Source organism: Chelonus insularis, unplaced genomic scaffold (genome assembly GCF_013357705.1).
Source record: "Chelonus insularis isolate UGA/USDA-ARS -01 unplaced genomic scaffold, ASM1335770v1 contig_150_pilon, whole genome shotgun sequence".
Lineage (NCBI taxonomy): Eukaryota > Metazoa > Arthropoda > Insecta > Hymenoptera > Braconidae > Chelonus > Chelonus insularis.
In genome coordinates, this window is record NW_023276392.1 from 868,475 (window position 1) to 892,493 (window position 24,019).

Consider the following 24,019-nt stretch of genomic DNA (forward strand, 5'->3'; position numbering starts at 1 on the left):
TGGTGAAATTTTTTTAATTAAGAAGAAAGACACATTTGTCGTGATTGAAAGAATTTAACAATTTTTTTTTTTTACCTAGTAGTATTGGATTAGAGTTTATCTTCTTTTTTGGAGTACTTATTTTTTTAACATTAACGTCAAATACAAAAATTACCTCTATTGAAATGAAATATTATTTTTACAAAGTTTTATTTTTATCTGTCATTCATTCAATTTATCCTTACTATCGTGATTGTTTCTGACACCTTTTTCATGTAAAAATTAATAGTTATTGAATTTTATTTTTAAATGACACATGTCTTCCTATTCTGTAGAGTTCATTAAACTCAAGTTTACTTTTGAATCAATTACTTATGTTCATAAAGACGGAAAGTAATATATTTTTTATTCAATTAAAAAATAGAATAATAATTTTTTGAAATAATAAATATCATACATAAATGATGATTGCTTGGATAATTTAATTAAATATGTAGATAAAAAATTCAATTAGTGATTCACGACCTCGAACACACCAGGAACGAATAACTGGATTATTACCTTTGATAGAAATTCGAAATTTGATTTTCACATGATTAGATAATAATTGAATCAGAAACATAACGTCTACTATTAGGAATTATTTAAGTATAAAAATTGAATTTATTGAATAATTTTTACGGTTTTATTAAAATTGACCTGACAACAACACACTTTTAACATTTGTGTTTTTTTAAAAATTTTTTTTTTTAATGTTCCATTATATTCACAAACCTCCTGAAGTTCAAACTGTGAGTATATTTATAAAATTTCTTCCACTGGAAACCATTTTTCCACTCACTAACGAGTGTACTTTTGATGGATAACTTTTGATAAAACCTATACATTATTTAATTTAACATACTTCTTTTATTATTTACTCCATTCAGGATTTAAAAACAACTAATTTAGCTATCACTATCTTTTTTTTTTCTTTCTTTTGTTAAAAGTATTATGAAAACAACCCACAAGGGAGATTAAGGTACAGAAAGGTACTTGAGAAGATAAAAGAAATTTCTTTTTATCCATACAAACTCTTTTTCTAAGGTTTGCTGTAGAAACTATGCTTCTAAATAACCTGATCTCTTTAATGATTTTTTTCTTGTGGATATCTTTGCAAACAAATTTTTAATCTGATAATTAGCTGATGAATAAATTGAAAGAAATTTTTTCAATAAAAAATAACGTTCAATTGATAGGGATTTAAAGTTATTCAAAGCATAATTATCCTCATAATATTTATTTAAATGATTTTGCTATCAATAAGTCTTTATATTTAATTTCAATTCAGTAAATGACACACAAAAAGAAGGATTGAGTAAAATTTACCCTTTTGCTTCGAAAAAATTCATTTCTTGCAAAATGTTCATTTGATCGATAAAAAAAAATTAAAAATATTTGCAATAAAATATTTTGTTGCGAATTAACGAAATGTATTTTGATATTTGATTCAAGATAATGATAAGTTTAAATGCAAGTGACATTAGATTTATTTTCACTTTCTAAGACATCATGGATCTTAGAAAAAAATTAAACATTAAAATAAACCAATACTCAGATAATTATATTCAAAGGAATCGAGCACAAGAAAAGAGTATTTTTTGAATGAATTATTTTTTCTATTATTTAGAGTAACTATTAGAACTACCCCGATAGACAGGTTTATATCATATTTGAAATTTTTTATCACGATTTTACATCATATTTACTTACACAGAGATACTTTCAAAGATTTATATACTAAAAAAAGTGCAGTGTATGAATAAAAATTGATGCAAAAAACTGTAAATATTTTTAAGCATTTTTTAAATTCAATAATTACATCACGACTACTCAATAATTATCTATAAATTTGACACAACTTTTTATTCCGAAATGTGTTTGTAAAAATTTAATGAAAAAAATATTTTTTCATCATTGTATGATATCATGTTTACAGTATAGGACAAATTTGACTTTGTCTGTACCGAGTAAAATTTAACCCAGTACCCGGATGTCCTGAGAAGTAGGATAATTTTGATTCAATCTTTTTTTTCTGTATAATAAAAAGCAATAAAAGACCATTAAGCATGGATTAAAAATAATAACGACATAATAAATGCGACTGAGTCTCTTTTTTCAACCATTTTCTCATCCTCTAATATACAAAGAATATCAAATTAATTATGCGGTTGTTCCTTGTAGAATTAACACGGAAAATTATGCATTGAATGCTAATTGAGTCGCTTGGGAATCGCGGAGTTTCGCCACGTGGCTTTGCCATCAGTACTTGGGATTCGTTGGCACATGGTGGAATGAGGGTTGCGTATGTTCCCTCAACTCTACTACTCTCACTCATGAAGTCGCGGGAACGTGTGTGTTGACGCACAAAGGGTGCATGTTAAACGTGCCAGTTGCGGCAACGCCTGTACTCCCTAGTTATTCTGGTTATAGTGAGGTACTGCAGTATATTCTGTACACTATACACTCCACTGTGAACTGAGGAACAGCAGGAAGGAAGGAAGGTACAAGTCCGCGAGGGACTTGCGTGCGATGATAACCGACATTCCCTGTTTATTCTATCTCTCTTCTTCATATCTATCCTCTCACTCTAACTCACCTCTCGCGGACGTCTAGAGTAAAGAGCACGTAGATGAACTACGTACAGGTGTAATGTGTGACTACACGCCCCATCACGGAAGCTATTCTCGCTGGAGCTTCCTAGACAATTGTACCAATTCGTAATCGACGACGCGTGATAGTATTATGGAGAGAATACGTCAGCTTTAGATCTACATACATTCTATTACTGTTATTATACAGCCTTTGTTTAGTGATTGAGACAATATCTACTCTGCACATGTTGTTTTTTAACATTGTGCTCAAGTAAATTCTAGAAATTATCATATTTCTCTAGTGATTTGGAGTTTAATAGGAAAGGAAAGTGTTATGCAAATCATTCCTTTCCTAAACATACACTGAAAATTGATTTAAATTATTTCCATTCATTTTAGATTGTGTTATTTGATGATAAAGTAAAATACGAACAATAAATATTTAAAATACTTTTGCATTAATGTATAACAGATCTTTACTGTGTTAATATAAAAAACAAAATTATTCATTTTTATAAATTAAAATAATACACATTAATTTGTAATATAGCATAAAAGACATTGCTTGCAAATTTCATTTTGATATTAATACTATAATAATTGTTTCTGTTCCTTTTTGTTCTCATTGACGTAATTGGTTGTGTTTTTGAATGTTTTTTGATTTAATTAGAGTACTAATTTAATAATTATTTAAGTAAATTATAGATTATTATATATGAATAAAACGTAAACAATATTATCGTTGTTTCGATTGAAAATTTTAATTCAGATTAATTGGTTATACACAATTCATATTTATAATTATTCCATTTGATAAATCGTCAGTAAAATAACTTTAAATAATTAATATAATAAAAATATTCATGAATAAAGAGCAATAATTGGCAGTTGGATGGAAATTCAGATGAAAATAAAAAGAGTGTATTAATTTCATTACTGCACAAAAAGGACAATATTTGCCGAATTACTGATGAATACTAAGTTTAAAAATACTAAGTGACAATCAAATAATAGATGTGATGATAACTTTTATTGTTATTTAAATTTATTTTTAAAATATTATCTATACAAAAGAGAATTTAAAAATGTTCTAGAGTTACTTGGATAAATCGAGTAATTTTTATTTCTAAATTTTTAACATGTATAAAATTTAATTGTTCTTATTTTACTCGATGTGATTATTTTTAATAGTCTCGTTAGAAAAATCAATAATCAAAGCAATGAAGAAATTTATTTCAATGAATCATAAAAAAATACTCAGCCAAGAGTTTACTTTTTCTTTGATTGCTTCATATAAAATTCACTTGAAATTATTTATTTTTATTAAGTTGAAATAAAAATCTGATAGATACTCATGAAAAATGTGTATGTCCTTATTTTAGCAATATTGAATAAAGCTTTAATATAAACTATTGTGGAAAAGTAAAGCTTTGTAATGCTAAATGATTTTTCTTTTATTATCTTTAGTTTGTACGCGATGCAATACATATTTTATTCAATATATGTATAATAATGAATATCGTCATTACTGTAAATTAATCTAAAAATATAACTTAACAGAGAATTTAATTCACCTAATGGTACCACAATTTTATTGGGAATTCAATCTAGGCATTGTTGAATTTCTGTTCAAGTTGAAAATAATGAGTATTAAATAATTTACGTTAGTATTTCAATTATAATCCCAACTCTATTCATATATAATCAGAGTTTACTCATATATTCATAAACTATCATTTATTATTCTAATACTATTATTTACTAGAGACTGAAAATTTATATGTAATTTATGGTAATTCTAAAAAATTATTAATTAATATTAAACATTACGTTTATTTACAGTTTATAATTATTATTCATTTATTTATTTAATAATATTTAACACCACTTTCCAATGTGATTTAAGAAAAAAAAAAATATGTTTTATGAATGATAAAGTGAAAACAGGAATTTTTAAATGTTTGTTTACTTTATTAACTTGACAAAAATTTATGCATTAAGAATTTATGAGACATGTTTATCTATTCACATCACATAAACTCTTTAAAAATTAGGTAATGGATAATTAATGATCGAAAAAGAAATTTTCACTTCATTCTCACACTTTCAATAACGACTTGAATAAAAATCAATGATTTTTTGATCATTAAAATAAAATAAAAATTTTAAATATTTTTTTCATGTGGGTTTCATTGAGTAAAAAATAGTTTATAATATTGTGAAATATATATATATACGATGATTGCTTAACAAAACATATTATAATAAAAGATCAGAAAAAAATGTTTCATTGGATTTCTTTTCAAGTTATTTGGTAACTTTTGCATGCAACTTGTCACGACTTTCGCTGTCAAAACTAAGAGATAATACTGTTTTTAGTTAAACTCGGACAAATTTATAGCTTCATTATGATTCAATATTTTTTACTTGTCAAACTATTATTATAGAGTAAAGTGAAGTTTAAAATTCAAGTCAATTTACTTGAGAGCCATCGTAATTACTTGGTCTAGTGCTTGATCCCAAGGACAACAGCAACCGGGTGGTCGAATTACGCGATGTCACGTCGAGAATCTTGTCTAAGACATGGTATTATCCAAAATTGCAATCCCAAAGCGTGACTTTGCTTGTGTCTTTTACAATAACTTATGCTGGCCTTTCACTACTATACTCGACGGTCCTATTTTTCCTCGTCGTTGACTTTTATTTATTCTAAAGCTAAAAAGACCAGATAGTAAAAAAACTCCAACGCACAAGTGGTATAGAAGATCGTGTATAGGGAGAGAAAAAGAAAACGCTTATATACGAGACTGGAGTAAGAATAGAGGGAGAAAGAGGGAGATGATGGGACCCCGATCTTGGGACCGCAGGGCAACACAATCACTTCCCCCTGGTGCCCGCGAATCCCCCTATTTTCCCCCCTTCGTTCTTTTCTACTTATGAATAAACGTGCAGGACAAAAGAAACAGGAGAAAGACGGAGCCGAGAGAGAAAATAGTATACTTAAAGAGACAGTGCGCGACTGTTGCAGGAAACGAAGTAGTTTGATCGAGAGAGGGGGTAAGCAACGCGAGTCTTAGAGTGGGGGCGCAGCGTCGCTCAGAGGTCGACTGTTCAACGCTCGACAGTTGCGACTTGACTGCCGCGTGTGTTGTTTTCGTTTGGAGTGTTAATAACTTTGGAATGTTCTGTCGAACAGGACGATCAAACAAGTGTGCTGAAATATTACTCTTTCGATCATGTATTGAATAATATTTATTATTTATTTATTCACGGATCGTTGAGACAAAATAAAGTGAAACGCGTGCTGAGTGAATTTGGTTGAGAATTGAGTTTATTTTGTTTTTCACTGTAACTTGTTGGAATTCTTGTCGCGAGTGCTCCAAAGTGCTCGGTATTTTGTTTTATTTTAGTGCAAGAAGTTTTTATATAGTTTTATTGACAGAAATTTCTGTCATATATTCGTGCAACATTTAGTTATTTATCAAAAGTTTTCGATTTGTGATCAGAAGACGCTGGAGAAGTAGCTGATGTTGGCGCGACGACGATCGTCCAGGCGGTTCTTCGGAAACTGTCGCGTGGTGGCTCTGGTGAACGCTTAGGTGATTGACCTGCTTGATTAGCTTACCAACTTGAGGATCTTTTTCGGTGAGTTTTATCTTTTTTTCTATTCAACTTATTTGGTTTCTTATTTACTTTCTGTCAAACTACCTTCGTTTAGTTACCTTACCCCGGAGTAACTCGATATTTGTGTAAAGTATAAAGTGCAAACCATTGTTTATCTTCGGATATTTTACGCCTCTATAAAGGTGATTCGGCATCTCAAATGATATTTTTTTCTGTTAGATAATTCTTTTAGAAGGAAATCATGTCGTTTAGTCATCATAATTGTCCGGAAGATCCCAAAAAAATTTTTATGTGTGGGAAATATATTTGATGATCAAGATGATTCTAAATGTAGGGTAATAAAAAAACTTCTAAAGATGTTCTTTGAAAAAGTTCGAGGCTTTAAGGAACATTGAGAAAAAGATTAATTCTAAAGAAATGAATGGATTTATTTCCAAAATTTCTTAAATTGATGAATAAATAATTTTCCATGGAACATAATTCAATAAAAATTGATAAAAATTTTCTTGTATAGTGTTCTTAAACTATTATTGATATTTATTTCAAAATATTCTAAATTTTTTTTTCTAACAAATGATTAGAAAAGTTCTTTCAACATTTTTCTATTATTTCGGAGTATCTCGGGCAAAAATATATTAACAGTTTCATCAGTTTTAAGTATGCTCGAAGTAAATAGAACATTTCAACTTTCATAATGAATAACGTAGTGATGATAAAGAATCGTATCTTGAAAATTTTAAAATGAAATTATGGCGTAAGGTGACGTTAATGACTGTAGAGCAGAAATATAACTGTCAGTATTTATTGCAGGAATAATATATTTTTTATTTGATAACAGTCGTACAGCTACAATAAAAGTACGTTTTATTCATTTTTAAAATTCGAAATCAAATAGTAAATTTTCTTTATTCTGCTAATAATCATCCGGTTTTTCTGATTACCTTTATTCTCGTTAATTCTATAATAAATAACGTTTGCAAAAAAACTGTCCTAACGAGAATCAGAAGGTCATAGTCGACATACGGAAAAAGTTGATGTTCAAAGAATACAATGTTGATGATCATTACCGGGAAATAATAGGTTTCGTTATTAATTCGAAAATAATATTAGACCACAGTTGTTATTTTTGACCGATAGCTTCCCAAAACTCTTTCCTTGACTATTTCCTCTACTAAAACTAAACTCTGCCACGCTCGAGAGATTCAGGCGGGTCAAGAACATAACGCAGACGTTGAAGATTATCCGCATCGTTGGATCGTGTTTCTCACGCGTGGAGGTTTGCTTTTTGGGTTCAAGGACCAAGTTTGTACTGTTGGTGAGAGAGACCAACGAAGACCAATTATATAAATAATTATTCAAGTTGGTTTAAGTTGTGTTTCGAGTTAATCCGTGCGTTGCCGTTTAGTTGAGGATACCGTAGTAGAGTTTGTAGACGTTGAAAACCGGTTTATGCCAGCTTCCAAGCTGGTCCCTCAAGGTATGGTGGTGTAGTAATGTATAGAGAGGTTGGAGAGGTGCTGCTGCTGCTGTTGTTGTTGCTTGTGGCTAAGAATGATAGTGGGGATTTATTTTCATTGGGCCCCTAGGGGACCTAAGTTGCGTTGAGATGCTGTACGAGCTGTAGCTATACGCGTAGCAAAATAATAACTAAATTCTTGTGCTATCCTTCTTGGAACTCCGTGACGCTGACATTATTATATCTTTGCGATCGACTTGCACGCGATATCACAACTTATTTTATCCTTCAATGTTAAATATTGTGTAGTGTATATATCTATGTATATACAGCTCTCGCTATGACATCATTTGCATTCCAATATTCTTTCAATAATACTTTGAACACTGTGCAAATTACATTGAATGTCATGCTCAACATTTCATAATTTAACTACCGACATATAAAACGAATCCATAGTTTTTTTCCCATTTTTTTTCTATGCACCTGAACGTGACAGCTGCTTGTAAGCAATCGCCATGCCTCCCTTGTATGATTAAGGGGGAGGGGAGAGGTCTGGAAATATATGTACCTTTTATAATACAGTATCGGTCAAAAATAATCGAATGATTTTTATCCAGTTTAGAACGAGGTTGAAATATTCATGTACATATACATATAAACTTTTTCTATTTTTTTTTTCTTTTGAATATAATATCTTCAATGGTGTACACACCACCTTCAGCTTGAAACTCGTTAATTATTGATCGATTTACGATTTTTTCCCAGACTTATTTATTATTAACGTAGGGGTTTTTACTTGGATTAGTCATAACTCGTGAACAAACCGTCGTAAAAAGTTTTCTAGGGCGTGTCTGAAATTACCAAGTATAAATCTATACCGATTTTTATGCCAATGCATCATCAAAGCTTTATTATCAGTATAAATTAAAATCATTGATTGTAGGAAGCATTTAAATATTATACGATCGTCTATAAATTTTATATTGATAGATCATTTTGGAGCAGCATTAAAAATGTCTGTAATCATAGTCTATGAATTTAAAATAATATTTATATTTGAGAAAAATTTATCATTCATTAGAACAATTATTCAAACAAAAAAAAAAATATAATCAATTATGTATTGGTTTGAATGCCACTCAGTTGAAAGGAAATTATTAAATATTTACTCCAAAATTTTTAATTCTAACTCGATCACAAAGCTAATTAAATAAAGACCATTAACATGAAAATTGGAGTTATCTATACCACTATAATGATTTCTCAATTCGTTGGTTTACATTTTTTAAAAATAACCCAAGCTAAAAATACATATTTTCAAATATTTAACTTTGCGTAAAAATAGAATGAATATTGTTAAATAAAAGTAGTTTAATAATATCTGAGGGAGATAATTTTGTTAAGGACTGTACATATATGCAGAATCGATGTATTATTCGCCCCCGGACACCCTATTATATTACGATTGAGCACTAAGAGTGTTTGAAGTAGCAACGAGACAAAGGTAATCGAAGCAAGCAGCAACTTTCCCCTGTTCTATTATGTCCTACTCTATCTTTACTCTGGTATCCTTCAAGCAACTGCATCACTGTTATGTTTGGAATATATTGAATATAAAATTACAACGATTAACAATATCATTGAAATAAGCAACGTCAACTTCTCTTAAAGACTTGAAGCGATGATTGTTAACTCACGTCATTGGCATTTAAACAAGATAAATTACGCAAGCTGTATACTACTGACTACTGTATGCAGTTGTGCTGCAATAAGAGTTAACGATGATCCAACCAAGACTGATGAAACTAATGTCATCCAAGTTTTTACCACAATATTCCTTCTACCATGACGTTAACCCGAAAGTTTGTCGCTCTAACTTTAGGAAAGAGGTAGAAACATATAGACGAGTCTCTCAGGATCGATGTTGATCCACCTTGGAAAACTTATCTAGCGAAAATTATGCTCCAGCACGTTCCCTCTCAACAGGCAAAGCTACCACCAGATCTTCCCAGTCTCTTGGGGTAGAATTCCTGTGGTGCTTGGTATCGAAAAAAGGTCATAAACGTCCCCAATGCGTGACTAGGTGGGCGTGAGAAAATCAAGATGGACAGAACTGTAATGAAATCGATAACACGACTGGTGGTTGCTGTTTGTTTCCAAAATAGGACCTGTTTTATGACTATTCCATTATGTCAATTGGCCCCATCATGACCCTCATACTTAGTACAGGTAGTAAATAACTTTTGCTTCTATTTTCTCAAGCCTTCCGATCTTTAACTTTACCACCAGAAGTTTTAATTTTTATTTGAGAAAAATTAAATTGCAAAGTTTAATTAAAATTCTTTTTATTAAATAGACATTTGATAAAATTAATTAATTCTTTCTTTAAGTTTTTTTTAAGTTTATTATTTAGTTAATAATTTTGTTGACAGATAATGTCATCATTGATTAAGTGTAATAAAATGATTTCTAGCCAATCTATCGTGTTTACTTATTTTAATTCGAATAATTGTAAAGGCATAAATGCAAATGTCAAAAAAATCTCCTGATGACTTTGAAAGTTTGTTGGAGAAGTAATTTATTCGAAACCTGACCTTACGCAATATCAATAAAAGACTACAAGTTTGGTCTTTACTACAACATTGTTAAATATTTATATCATATCAGTAACTAAAGTGTCCTATTTATTAGTATTATTTAATATATAATAAATTCTACTTTACATAAAATGTCGAGTTATATTGACACCTTTTAATTAAATAACATGTAAAGGCGTGGAAAAAGAAATTCATTAATAAAAATATCGCCCATTTAAATGTTTCTATTTGATAAATGTTAATTATTGCTTCATATAAATGAATAAATATAACTTCTCTAAATACTTATTCGGTGTTGAATTAAATTCAATGTTAAACAAAAATAATTAAATTATTTTTGGTGATGACTGTATGCATCAAAATTTAGCAATTAAATATTGCAAGCATTGAAATTTAACCTGATAAAATCAAAATGAGTGCCAAAAACTTTGACAATTTATTGGAATAATAAATTGACAGCTGATTTGATATTGAAACTAGAATATTTTAATACTAAAAGTTTAAATGAATGAACAGTAGAAGATAATTGTTTTACTGTATGAAGTGTTTTTACACACTCCAAAGTGTTAGTTTCATTACAGAGATCTTTAGGTCTTAAGCTGCGTCCGAAGCTCTTGAGTGACTTTATTCCTTGATTACCAAAGTCATCGTCGTTTGCATGAAATACTGTTGGCCATAAATTGTGCGGTTTAATCACCATTAGTGCCGGAGATCTACCGACTCTTAGCTTACAGTAGGATTTAATTCGCTAAGTGAAGCACACTCCTGAGACCGGAAATTTCATTTCGGCAATCTGAGATATCCTCCCGCTACTTATGTACACTCGCCGATTGTTATCATTATTATTTTGGATATGAAATTTTCCAAAATGGCTAAACACATTTAGTAAGTGAGTTTGTAGTTCAGTCTTTGGCTCTATTTTTCTTACAAAACTGCTCTCTACTCTTGATGTTGTGTCGTTAATCACCCTGGAATTACACTTGGTTGCAGTGCCTTTTACGCGACGCTTATCTCATAAAAGCATACAACCCTCTGTTATCAATGTCGTTAAATTATTCCATTTTATTTATATCATTTGATATAAATCTTATATAGAGGATTAAAATAATCAAAATCATCAATCTATTTTTAATTCTCACTTGCTACAGAAAGATTGTAACACAAAAATAAATTTTATTGGTCATAAAAGTAACGAGCTTTTATATTTTTTGATAAAAAATTTTTTCAAAAGAAAAACAAAAAATTGATTAATGTTAAGAATTTTATGAATAAGTTCAATTTATATTAAAACTGTTTTATATATTATGATAGAGTATATTTTTAAATTAATTCAAGAGTTATGGGTGTTAATAAGATGCAATAATAATTTTTTATTTCACTTTTTATACCCTTTATCTTCCTTTTAAAATATCAAATAAATAAATATTAAATAAATCCTACTCTCATTTTTTGGTTAGTAAAAAGTATCTGGAATTAAAAGATGATACTTTTAGCGGTTTTAAAAGTTCTTATAACAGGATTTAAAATGATTTGTTTACGAGTTGCAAGCATTTTAGCTAAAGATCTTGGTTTTGTCTGTTTTCTTTTTACATTTCATTTTTTTAATCCATCCATTAAAAATGTTCATATTTTATTTCTGATATTAATGAATACAGAATATTCAGCAGTCTTATTTTTTTTTTTTTCTTCACAATACCCACTTTTATATCTGACAGTTTCTTTTTATACTGAGGAAACATTTTTTCGCTTCTGAAAGATAATTAAGTTTAAGTTAAGCAATGAAAACGATAAGGAAAATCGAAACAGTAAAAGTCTGCATAAGATAATTACTTGAAATGGGTGTGGACTAGAAAAAATTCTTAGACTTTGCTCAAGAGGTTACTAGGGTAGGGATAGTCCAGAAAATTTTATTTTTTTTTTTTTTTCGTTCTCGACCACAGTGAAATTGCTTTTCGCTTTTAAGTAATTGGCAATCGTGTGAAATTTTCTTTTAACGGTGTCTTACGACCACGTAGAGCTACTGAATGACGATCGTGAGTTGGAGATGGTGTTCCTCCAATCAATTTCCAAGTTTTTTCTTCGTTCGTTTCCTCAATGTCTTTTATTTCACGCGCCCCATGAGATTGGTCACCAAACTAAACTATATCTTCTGATGAAAAGTAAATCAATCTTATTTTCTCATCTTTCTATTTTTCATTTAATCACATTAATACTTTTAATTACACAATATTTCATTTTTTCTACCAACGTGTTTATATTTCATTGAATTAAAAAAAAGCTCGATCAAAAATGAAATATATTGATTATCTTTTTTATTACCTTAATAATGTAAATTATTCATTCCACTTATCAATACATGTATATATATTAGAGAGAGAGAGAATAAATAGCTTTTTTGTTAATCTAATTTTAGCACATATTTTTAACATAAAAATGTTTTATCAATAAAATTAGCATTTTAGTGTTCTGAAGCGTAGGAGTATAATTTTTTAATCTGTCAATTAATCCATAAAATGAACGAATAAACAATATTGTGACGAATATAAATAAAAATAGCAGTTGTGAATAAAAGAAAAGCCAATCTATTGATTGAGTTTAATTTCCATAGTAATTAAATTAACTTTTCATTCAACTCTAGACAAATATTCCATATAATGATGGTTATAATTTATTCAATAGCGTAAGTTAATTTGACAGTCAGCGAATTTTAAGCAGCTTTCAGTTATCAGCACGTGAAATTTCTCTATCTTTTGCTCTCAATCCGACAATTTCCATTCTAAACGCACCAGGTCAGCCAGCACCTCACAGTAAGCAAAGTCATTCCCAAAGTTAGCTACGTTTATATAGACACACTAGTTTCTAGTGTACATCTCAGGGTCTATACCATACCTTGAAGTTTCTCGCAATTCGGAATTACATCTTACTACACTCTGTTAAGTTCCCACAGATAAACGAAGCAAAAAAAAAATTTATAAAAAGTTATATAAAGTTGTTGAAAAAAAGTACTTTCACGAGAAATTATTAGGATAGAAATCTAGTTGATTTTCTCGCCTCCGACCTGTAATAAGTAACCAATAAATTTCAAGTCCTAGTGTTCAAATTGCCCGCGCTTTCACTTGCACTCACGTTTTATATTTCTTTGCATCTGAATTGCATACATCCATCTATCTGTATAACATAATCTAGCTCTAGGTTCATTCGTAATGCGTTGGCGGTATCAAAGTCTGTGTACTTAATAAAAGACAAAGCATTTGATTATTCTCTGGTATACATATGTATTTATAAAGGTATCGTATATATATATATATATATAGATATACAATTCGACGATTTTGTTTAATGATTATTCCCGCTGATAATGACGGAGCAATAGTCGTCGTTTTCGCTTCTCGGTCTCTGTGTCACGATAAACTGTGGTCGTACGATACCACACGCCAAAGAGTCACTTTGACCTCACCTAACTCCCCTTTAAAGTCACGACCCAACCATCGATCCGATTGTATGTTCACCAGATCCTCGCGTACCGATTTCGCTGTCTCTGTCCTTCATCTTTTGACATTAATTTAATTAAAGAGCTCCATTATAGAAAATGGTCCATAATCAATTTCACTGGCTTTATTAATTTCTATACCTATTTCTTATTGAAAAGGATGCATTTTTTTTAACCTTTACGTTTTATCTAGAGTATGATTTTATAGTTTAAATATTCAATGATGATAAATGTAATTATCGTGGCAGTAAAACGATACTTGAAATGTTCATTCATTATTTAATGTGATTGTGTTTATATATTTATCCTATCACTGGTAATTATGACTTGATATTTTTTTTTAATTTTATTTCCTCATCGTGACTTTTATCAAAAATATTGATCATGACAGATATTTATTATGTGTAAAGAATATTTTATTAAAATGACGGTAGCAGTTCATTTATTTATTTATAAAGTTTTATCAAATATTGAGTAATTGGAAATGATAAATATGTGAAAGACATACATATTCGTATTTTTATGAGGTTGTTATTTTTATTATCATTGAATGTAATTATTAATTTAATCTGATATTAACTAACGAACGCAACTACATCCTAGAATATTTATTAAAACAATTAATCCAATATTTCATTTAATTGATGAAAAAAAAATATTTTTCCCTGCACATTGTTTCTTTTTTTTTTTATGAAAAATAAAAAATGCTATATTAAATTAAATCCTTTGAACAAATGGATGAAAAATCAAAATTGAGTCAATATTTATAACTTAATTATCTACATTTATTTCAACACTCTACCCTTTATTACTCAAAAAAATTATATTTATTTATTCAAGCATCAATTTTTTATTAATAAAATAAACACGTACATTTTTACAGCCCTTTGGAAAAGTTGATGAAGTCTTTTTTTTAAAATATTATAAATGTAATCATTATCAAATAAAAATATTTATATTCTAATTTATCTATAGAATTGTTAAATGAATTGAAAATCGACATAAAAAGTAACTTTTATCGATAAAATTTACGTGTAAAATGATATGAAATACTGATACGGAAGCTCCAGCATCTGAAAGTCATTGAAGCTCAAGTTATTCTCGTAAACAGGCCCATTATGTGTTGCGATATCGGCTTATTTCTTTTGGCATTAAGTGGTAAGTGTCGAGACCAACGAGCATGATGTTTGCAAACGTGAATCGGCCCATTGGAAAAGTGTTGTTACCGCTTCTCTGGGGATGAAAAGAGCCGGGGAAAACATATTTTGTGTTATAGCTGGTGTATAGGGAATGAGAAAGGATGTTGATGGTGGGAAGTGAGAAGAAAAGGGGGTTTGTATTCAATGTGAAGCTTGTGATAACAAACCAAGGCAATCGACCTCTAGACTCGTACACTTTTAGGTGTTCTTTTCACCTTTTGCCTATGCTTTGCATCGTTTTATTTTCTCATATACACGGTTATTAATTTTTTTTTATAGCTCGGAATGAATAGTATTTCACAAAATCGATATCATTTTTTATCTGATAAAATAACAGTATTCCTTCAAGCTTTTAATAACTTTTCATATTGGTATGTTGTTGTCAGAATTATCGTACTGACATTCGATAGGAATCTTGTCTTGTTTAATTTGTTATGGTTAAATCACGATTGTCATTTCAATTTCCTAGAGTATTGGAAAAATGTAAAAATTTCAATTCAATCGTCTTATTTACTTTTAAACTTGTATTACTAAGTTTCTAAACGCACCAATGTTGTGTTCTTTCAATTTTATCTTACATTTGTACTTCAAAGAGTTTCTTGAGAGAGTTTGTCGCTGGATATATACAAGCCCACTCTTGAGAAACAACTCCTGAAGATCCAGCGACTTTAAGAAACAAGCAGAATAGCTAACAAAGAAGTATACGATTCAAGCTTCAAAATAAAAGCAACATATGAAATGATAACATGAAGAAGCATAAAGATGAGATCGTGGTTACCCTATATATATAAAAGTGTATATATATACAGTCATGTCGAAAATTACAACGGAATAACTTTGAGTGTTCATGACAAAACAGCTGGTGACTTTAAAATTATTTTCAGACAATATTAAAGTTGGGGAAAAAATTCAAATTAAAAATATAAACTTTCATGTTTTTAATTTAACTTTGATTACATACAATAAATTGATATACTACAAGAAAAAAAACACCACTGGCTTCAAGGACTTATTTTTGGCAGTTATATGAGCAATTAAGACAAGAAGAATAACTTTCGCTTTCATAATAATAAATAACTTTGTAAAGAATAATAGCATGTAGAAATAAAAATAGACAGTCAAAGAAAAATATTTATTATAAAGTTTCAACATTAAATGTAGTTAGAAGAAAAAATATTATTTGTTGTTTTGTTAAATTAATATTATTGGATAATCAGTGGAGCATTGATAATTGTGTTTATAGTAGCAAAAAATATAACAATAAGTTTAAAGAGAATAGTAAAAAAAAAAAGCATGTAAGGATATTTTTGGCCCATACTGTAAATACTCAGTGTAGGACGAAGAGACTTTTTTGACTCTGGCGAACTTGGCACAAGTGTTGTAGATCGAATAGCATTCTGCTCTCGTAACTTGGATTGTCTGTGTGTCGAGGAATAACCTCTTGTGGCCCTGATCACGATTATCCATTTTCTTTCTCTTTCTTTTCTTTTTCGATCTCCATGAAAGTCTGTACTAGTAAATATATACAAGAGCGGTGGGCCTTGCGTACAAGCCGTACGTACACTGGTTGGAAAGGAGTGTCGGGTATGTGTAAGCGAAGGTGGAGCGCAGAAGCTAAGAGAGTAAAAGAGTAGCTGGAGAACAAGATGAGGACGAGGACAGCAGGTTTTATAGAAGTGAGAGACTAACTGAGGAGAAGAAAGACAGGAAAAGCACGGCCAAGCCCATTACCTGCGGAATAAGAAACGGCCAACGTGGTCGAGTTGGGTATAGTCAACTCGAGAAATCTCTCTCTGATTCTCCACTTCTACAGTACGTTCTTTATCCAATGATGCCTGAGGCTTTTGTCCTCCTCACTATTCCTCTTTTTGCTTCGGGTGTACTAGTCTTTTATAACTTCTCCTTTTTTTCATTTCCACGCCATTATTTTTTTGCTCTTCATTTTTTTTTATTCAACCTCCATTAACATCCTTCTTTGTCTTTCAATTTTTTCATTTGTTTCATTTATGAAAAAGAAAAAAAAAAAACATAATAAAATAAAGACACGAATAATTATGTCGGCTCCAGAATGTTTTTGGTGAATTAATCATATCAAGTTAATCAAGTTACCGAAAGTATAAGAGGGGAAACTTGATAGCGTGTTAATATAGAGATTTATAGTAAGTATGTATGGCCAAAGTTTACTTTGGTCCTGCGGCCGACATTCCAACAGGTGCGAAAAGCCGTCGGCTGTACCGAGCTTATAATACTTGTCTCGTTATACAGGAAAGCCTCTAGGCATAGCATCCTCACCGGCTTTCACTTGTCATGTCATAAATTGAAATAAAAAAAAAAAATTATTAGTTAAATATATTCTAGGATTGAATTGTGATTCATGAGGCAACCTGCCCCACGGACAATTTAATACTGTTGGAACGTGAGGACGCATCTACATTCGGTTTCTCTTGTGATAGCCAACAGAAGCAGCAGGTAGACAGGTTTTCCATCATGGGTGGCGCCCTCTTGCTCCTTCTCGATAATATTCCAAGTCCCTTTGTCAAGCACGTTCGCACGAATTCTCTGGATTCCCGAGTAAATGCCACCAACCTCGAAGACCTTGTGATATTGCCTTTGGACTAGGAAAATTTACGGTCTTATCATCTTCATGTGACTTTATGTTAGTACTCTTTTTCCTTATTCTGCTTCTGAAGAGTTGCTGCATTTTTCGGCTTGTTTTCTTTTAACGATGCCGAGATTCTAAACGTCCATATCGATTTTATGTCTAATCTTTTAAATTTTCTGTTAACGTTCATTCAATAAAATAGTTTTAATGTCGTCGAAAATGGTTTGCTTATCAGCTAAATGCTTTAATAAATAACGGAATTTATTTTTTTATTTTTTTCTTTTATAGATAGTTTTTTTTTTTTTATCTCAGGGTTTTTCTTTCAAACGGATATCATTTTCTTTTTTCTTAAATCTAATTACTGGGTTTTATACTCTTATATGATTTACTTAATTATATGAATTGAAAAAAGAATTAAAAATTGGTGTTATTTGAATTAATCTCTTGAAAAGGTTAGAAACCACCGATAACTCGTTTTAATTAAAGTCTTCATAAAAGTGAAGTTAAAATATTTATTTTCTACTTCATTTTATATTAATTCACATACACCATATCATTCCCTCTTGAAATTATTATTCTTCAATTTTATTTCATTTTGTACACAAAATCAAAAAATTTATTGTAATTATTTCATACTCTACAAATAATAAGACTGTGCCTTTTAATTAAATTTTTTTCTATTTAAATAGTAATAATAACGAAAGAATAAAATTTTATTGAATCAGATAACTTTGTAATTTTATTTATTTTTTATTTTATTGAATCATTGTGTTTTTTTATTGTCACGTCTTCTGTTACTTCTTCTTATACAGTTTTTCTCCCCTAAATAACTAGTAGTTTAATAAAAGACTTTTATTATTGAAAATGTTTCAGATATCGATTACAAAATCAAAAACTTTTATTAAGTTTTAAGCTCTTCTTTTTACAATTTTCCAGTTGGATTCATTTTTTTTATTAAATTAATGTATTCATCGTCAATAAAAATATTCTGATATTTAAAAAAAAAAAAATTTCTTTAAATCATCTTTTTTTTCCGATCAGTTAATTTATTTATTATATTCCAATATTATTACAAAAGAAGAATATTTTTTAATCTCGTTGATATTTAAATATTTTAAAAAAATTATAAAATTAAAGAATATGTCCTTAAGTATTAATCACAGTTTGACTTTGAAATATTTATAATAAATTAATTCAAAAACGATCGAGATAAGATCAAAAGATTATAAAAATTTATAGTGATTGAATCTTTATTTATCCTTCTTATATGTAATTTTATTCTAGTCTTTAAAGTGCATTTTTCGGGCTGCATTCTTTTTTAACGACGTTGAGATTCTCAAGTATATATTAGAAGAGAAAGTGGCCTACTTTAGGTCCTTTAGTTAAACGTAATCTCAATATTTCGAAACGACGGCGATATATAAAAGGAAAAGACAGTAAAATCTTATTCTTCTTCTTTACCTCCACCCACTTTGTGTCTTCTTTGTCGTCTTATTCGTCGTTGTCACGAACGTTATCTCAGGGAAAAACTCGTCGAGTTTGCCCAGCGATTTATCGAAAGTGCTCTCGATACGCCTCGCGGCACTCAAGAACCTTGTATATATCTATTCTATTCTCTCTTTTGCACCTTTGGCTTTTAAAGGAATGCATAGCTGACGGAAAAGCTGAGACGTCGTTTGTCTTGTGCTCGATGCAATGTGTGCCCTCGCGTGATAAGCTGCGAAATTATAGTGAACGCCCTTCTCTCGCGAAGAAATAATGGCAGAGTACTTGACTATATGTATATAAATGTATATGCAAAAGTAAGAAAGAATGAAAAGAATAGGACAAAAAAAAAAGACAAAATACTTTGTACATATAGAGAGGTATGGAGATCTATTGGATCACGAGAGATTTTACGTAAAATGACTGCTCCAAATGCTTCGAGACGTTATTCAACATACTTTACGCCATAAATTTTTTATCCCACTATAAGTTTATTCCATTGGGTGATTGATTGGCTCAAGGCCACGTTTTTCTTGCTTTCGATCTTCGTATCATGACGTTCGAATTTTTGAGACCTTGGATCTCAAGTGAGATTAAAAATGGCTCTGAGTGATCGATTGACCATAAAATCATTCACAACTGATAAAAGAATATCATATGTTTATCATTAATAATTTTATTTATTTAGAATTAGCCTTTAGGATTATTTTGTTAATTAATTCAAATATTATTTGATGTTTATATTACTTTTTTATGATCAAATGGCCGTCAAACTTATCTATATTTGATAAATTAATTTTTTATCGAATTTAAAGTCAAGTTAAGTAAATGCAAATTTATGAATAGCTAATAAATTTGTATTTATCAAACATTGCTCGATGTTTACCTGAAACATATTAAAAGCTAAAAATACTCCACTTTGGTCCTTAATTTGTGTTGAATAAATAAACTAGAGTGATTTTAAACTATTCATTTTCTTTTGAAATTATTTCATTTGGATATGACGTAACATTTAAATTTAATTCTCGACATTAGTTTTAAAACCAAACAGTTTACCCTGAGCATTTGTCGTTAGTACAAACTATGTAACCACATTGACACATCGATCATTGGTTAACTGGCTGGTCAGGAAATGACGTTAACAATTTTGTGCTAGTAGTGCGGTATGTGCATATAAACGTCCACTTCGTGTTGTGCGCTATAAAGTTATAGTATTATTATTGATCATAAATAAAAACACTTTCTACCATGAATACTAATATATTATGAAAAAGATTCTTGAGATCTCTGTACTTCAACCGTATTTCAAATTATTTGTTGTTGTAAATAAAATATTGAAAATTTTATTAAAAATTGAATTTTTAATATTATGATTGTTTTTTACTGTATTTCTTCATTTCTATGTCGTAAAGCTGATGAATTAGAATAAATATAGACTTTAAAGTTCACAGCAAAATGTTTCTCATTGTATTTTTCTCTTTAAATAAAGAATAGAATGAAATTCTATGAAATATACGCTCCAATTTATTAGAGTGAGATTTAATATTTTTCTGTATTTTTTCATTTGATTATTCCATTGAAAAACTTATCATTTCACGGAGTAGAGATATTCATTTTTTATTAGTTTATTTCATTTGTGGATAATTTATTGGAAAATTAATGCCTCCGTAGGTAAAATTGTGTTTAAAGAATGAATAGAAAATTTCACGAGAATGAAAAATAAGGTTTTGTTATTTATTTTTATATTTATAACATGTAAGGAATTCTAGTGGAAAATAATTTTTATAGAATTTTTATATGTTTCACAAAGTCAACGGGATTAATCTTGACTATTTATTTATTTAACTTGATAAAAACTTTTTGATTAAAAATAAAAATTGTGAACTGGAATGTAGAGAATTCTGGTAATCTAAAGAGGCAAATACCAGTAGAATTGATCTTAAATTCTTTGCAAGTTTGTCTATTGTGATTATTATAATATAATGGTTTTTTATTTAAATTGGTTATCAATTAGTGTTCATTAAGAACTCAATTGAAATATTTTAATGAAGAATTTCTTGGGTTAATAATTAAAATTATCAGAATAATAACGATTATTTTAATAATCCAATTTAAATAACAAACAACACAATAAATCCTCTAGAAGAAAAAAATGATTTTTATTTTATTTACATAAAAGTTTGACTTAAATTTGCTCAATGATTTTTTAACATACGATAGCTATAAAAAAGTTACTGGAAAAAATAATTTTAGCATTCCAAAGTATTTCCTTTCGGAGTTAAAATTATTTTAATGGAGTAAAAAGGAAAGAATTCCAAGAGATACTGAAAATGTAAATACAATTTTGATCGTAAAAGTCAGTGTACAACATAATATAAATCTCAATGATGATTTGAAAAAATGTGTATGACAATTCAAGAAAAAAAAGTACCTTTCTTTTAGCCATTAGATTTTTCATGAAATGTAAAAAAGTATTATATGAAATACTAGCGACACGTGATCTGGTGGTGTGAAAAGAGAAGAAGGAAGGAAAAGAAGAAAAGGGCATAAGCAAGAAGTAAAATTTATGTCGCTCATAAGTCCCGCCGTGCAAATATCCGGCATTCCTTCTCTCTTTTTCTACCCTCCTAGTATTTTTTATCGTTCTCGTGGTCTCTCGATAGCGCACAGCCATTATTTTCTCCTTACCTCGCAAGCTTTGGGTACACTACACCCTCTTTAGACTACTACTTTACTCCCTTGGAACACTGTTGAAGCTAAAACACACTTGAATCATTTCGCGATTGCATGCAGCAAGTTTATATCGGTAGTTTATGATGACAATATGCTATACAGAAGCCGAACTCGTTAGTGCAAGCTCAATGATTCGATTAATCGTGATACAACCGTGTGTTCCAATGTTTCATGAGACCCCAGCTCTAGTCTGAAAATTTATCGACTAATTAGTGGCAGATGTTTTATAAAAGTCATTGTAAACATTCTGTTGAATATTCAGGGATTTGTTTTAAATTCAGAGGAAAAGTCTTATTAAATTATTTTCATAATAATTTCTATCTTGGTATATTTTCTTTTCCTTTTTTTGATAAATTTCCTGCGAAATTTGAATAAAAAAAGGGCTTGAAAAAAAATAAAGAATAAAAGAAAGTAAATAGCATTTTTGCTATTCATATGCAGAGGGATCTCGAGTGCTCGCGTGGACGATAAAGTCCTTTTTACAGGCACATTTGCTGCGACGTCGTTTTATTACTAGAGTCCAACCTCTAGGGACAAAGTTTGTTTTAAACGAGAGCTCCCCAACGTGGCTAAAACCTTAGCTTAACGCTTCCGGACTTCATTTTCACGTGCAACCATGTATTTCAGTCCTTTCATCATAGAGTGAAGGCATATATTTTAATAGTTGCTTCCTCATGGCGTTGCCAGTCTCCAAGCTAATCTACTTTAATTTAACGTCTTCATAAAAGTCTTCATAGACATATTTAATATTCTGTAAAACGGTTGAAAAATGATCGAAGATTTATTTATTCAGGTATTTTTTTTAATTTATCACCATTAAAAATACTCTAATAAATATTTTTACAATTCGTTACAAGAATATTTTTCATCAAAATTCTACTAGTAACTTTCTTCTGTGATACAATCTGCTAATTTTTTTTTCTGCTAATAAAAATTTTTTAAATTAGGTTAAGTACATATTTTTACAGGATCAACGCCTTTTTCTTTTCTCTTAGAGAAATTGAACTTGTGAAAAAGTCTATTATTATTTCAAAGGGGGTGAAAAGTAATAATCTTTGAATAATTATTTAAATAAAATTCTGTTTTACTTTTGAAAAATAAAGTGCCCTCAGTACTAGTGAATAAATAACTAAACGATTTTTAATTATGTATTCTGAAAGTAGCACAGAACAATTACTTCAGGTTTAAAGTCATTAATATTCTTGTAAAGTACGATTTTTATCAAGAAAGTTATTTAGTATCAACTTTACAATTGTTTTTCCCTTTACCTACTTGATTATAATTATTTTGAAAAAAATTCATCATCTCAATATCTTGCGTACACTGTTGTTTATTTAATTACAATTTCGTGTAATATTTGATTTGATAAAATCAAAAGTAAAATATCAATGTACATACATGAAGAGAGAGAGAGAGAAAGAAAGAAAGAAAAAAATTAAATAAACTTTTCCCAACAAAAAAAAAATTAAAAAGCACAAATTAATGTTGAGTAAAAGTAACTTTGTAATTTTATTCTTGTGATTTACAATTTCTTAATACATTTTTGATTGCAATAACAATTTAAATAAATTAAATATAATATGCATTTGAGAAATCTCGCATCTACATATTTAAATGACAGCTCAAATAGAGCTATGACATAAATCCTTTGCTTTTATCCACTGGCGTTCAAAGTGATTCGGGTAATTAGTGATATAAACTAGAGCGTGAGGATGAATAATAAATAAAGGAGTCATTTAAATAATAAAAAACTAGGGCTAATTTTAAAGATAAAAAATGAGTGAAAAAGCTGGGGGATAGAATGTTCAAGTACAGTAAGCAACAAAGTCACTGGATGTTCCATTAGTAGGTGTGAGAATCGGTAAAGAAAGTTGAGTCGAAGAGAGTACACTTCACGTCGTTCAACCCTCTCTGGTTGCATCGCCATCATCATCATCGTCGTCGTCCCCTTTAGGCACACTCGACGCGAGAGAGCACAGTCGGCGTGATAGAGAACGAGAGGATGAAAAAATGCGCAAGAGAAGTAGCATAGCTTGAAAACAGATAGAGGGAGTTCCTAGGTTTTTACCTTTCGACTTTTACGTTATTGCTCTCTTGTGGAGCAAATGGTGCTCGAGAATATAAGCGCCACCACAGACCAAAGCTCGTATGCGCACTTGTTTTTTTCTTGTGTACAGAGTGTGCGTGATATACACAGTACGAAAGAAGAAAAATTGCT

At 29.7% G+C, this 24,019-nt stretch overlaps 1 protein-coding gene across 2 annotated transcripts in view; it reads left to right on the forward strand.

The window, feature by feature from the left end:
* Window positions 1–5,717: 5,717 nt before the first annotated feature.
* The window catches only part of LOC118063937 (semaphorin-1A-like), a 101,075-nt gene continuing 82,773 nt past the window's right edge, over window positions 5,718–24,019 (forward strand). The window contains exon 1 of one of the 2 annotated variants that reach the window (XM_035078221.1): window positions 5,718–6,257. The gene's annotated coding sequence lies outside the window, so the exon portion shown is untranslated. The remainder of the gene's footprint in view (window positions 6,258–24,019) is intronic. The other variant, XM_035078220.1, reaches the window with a different exon arrangement.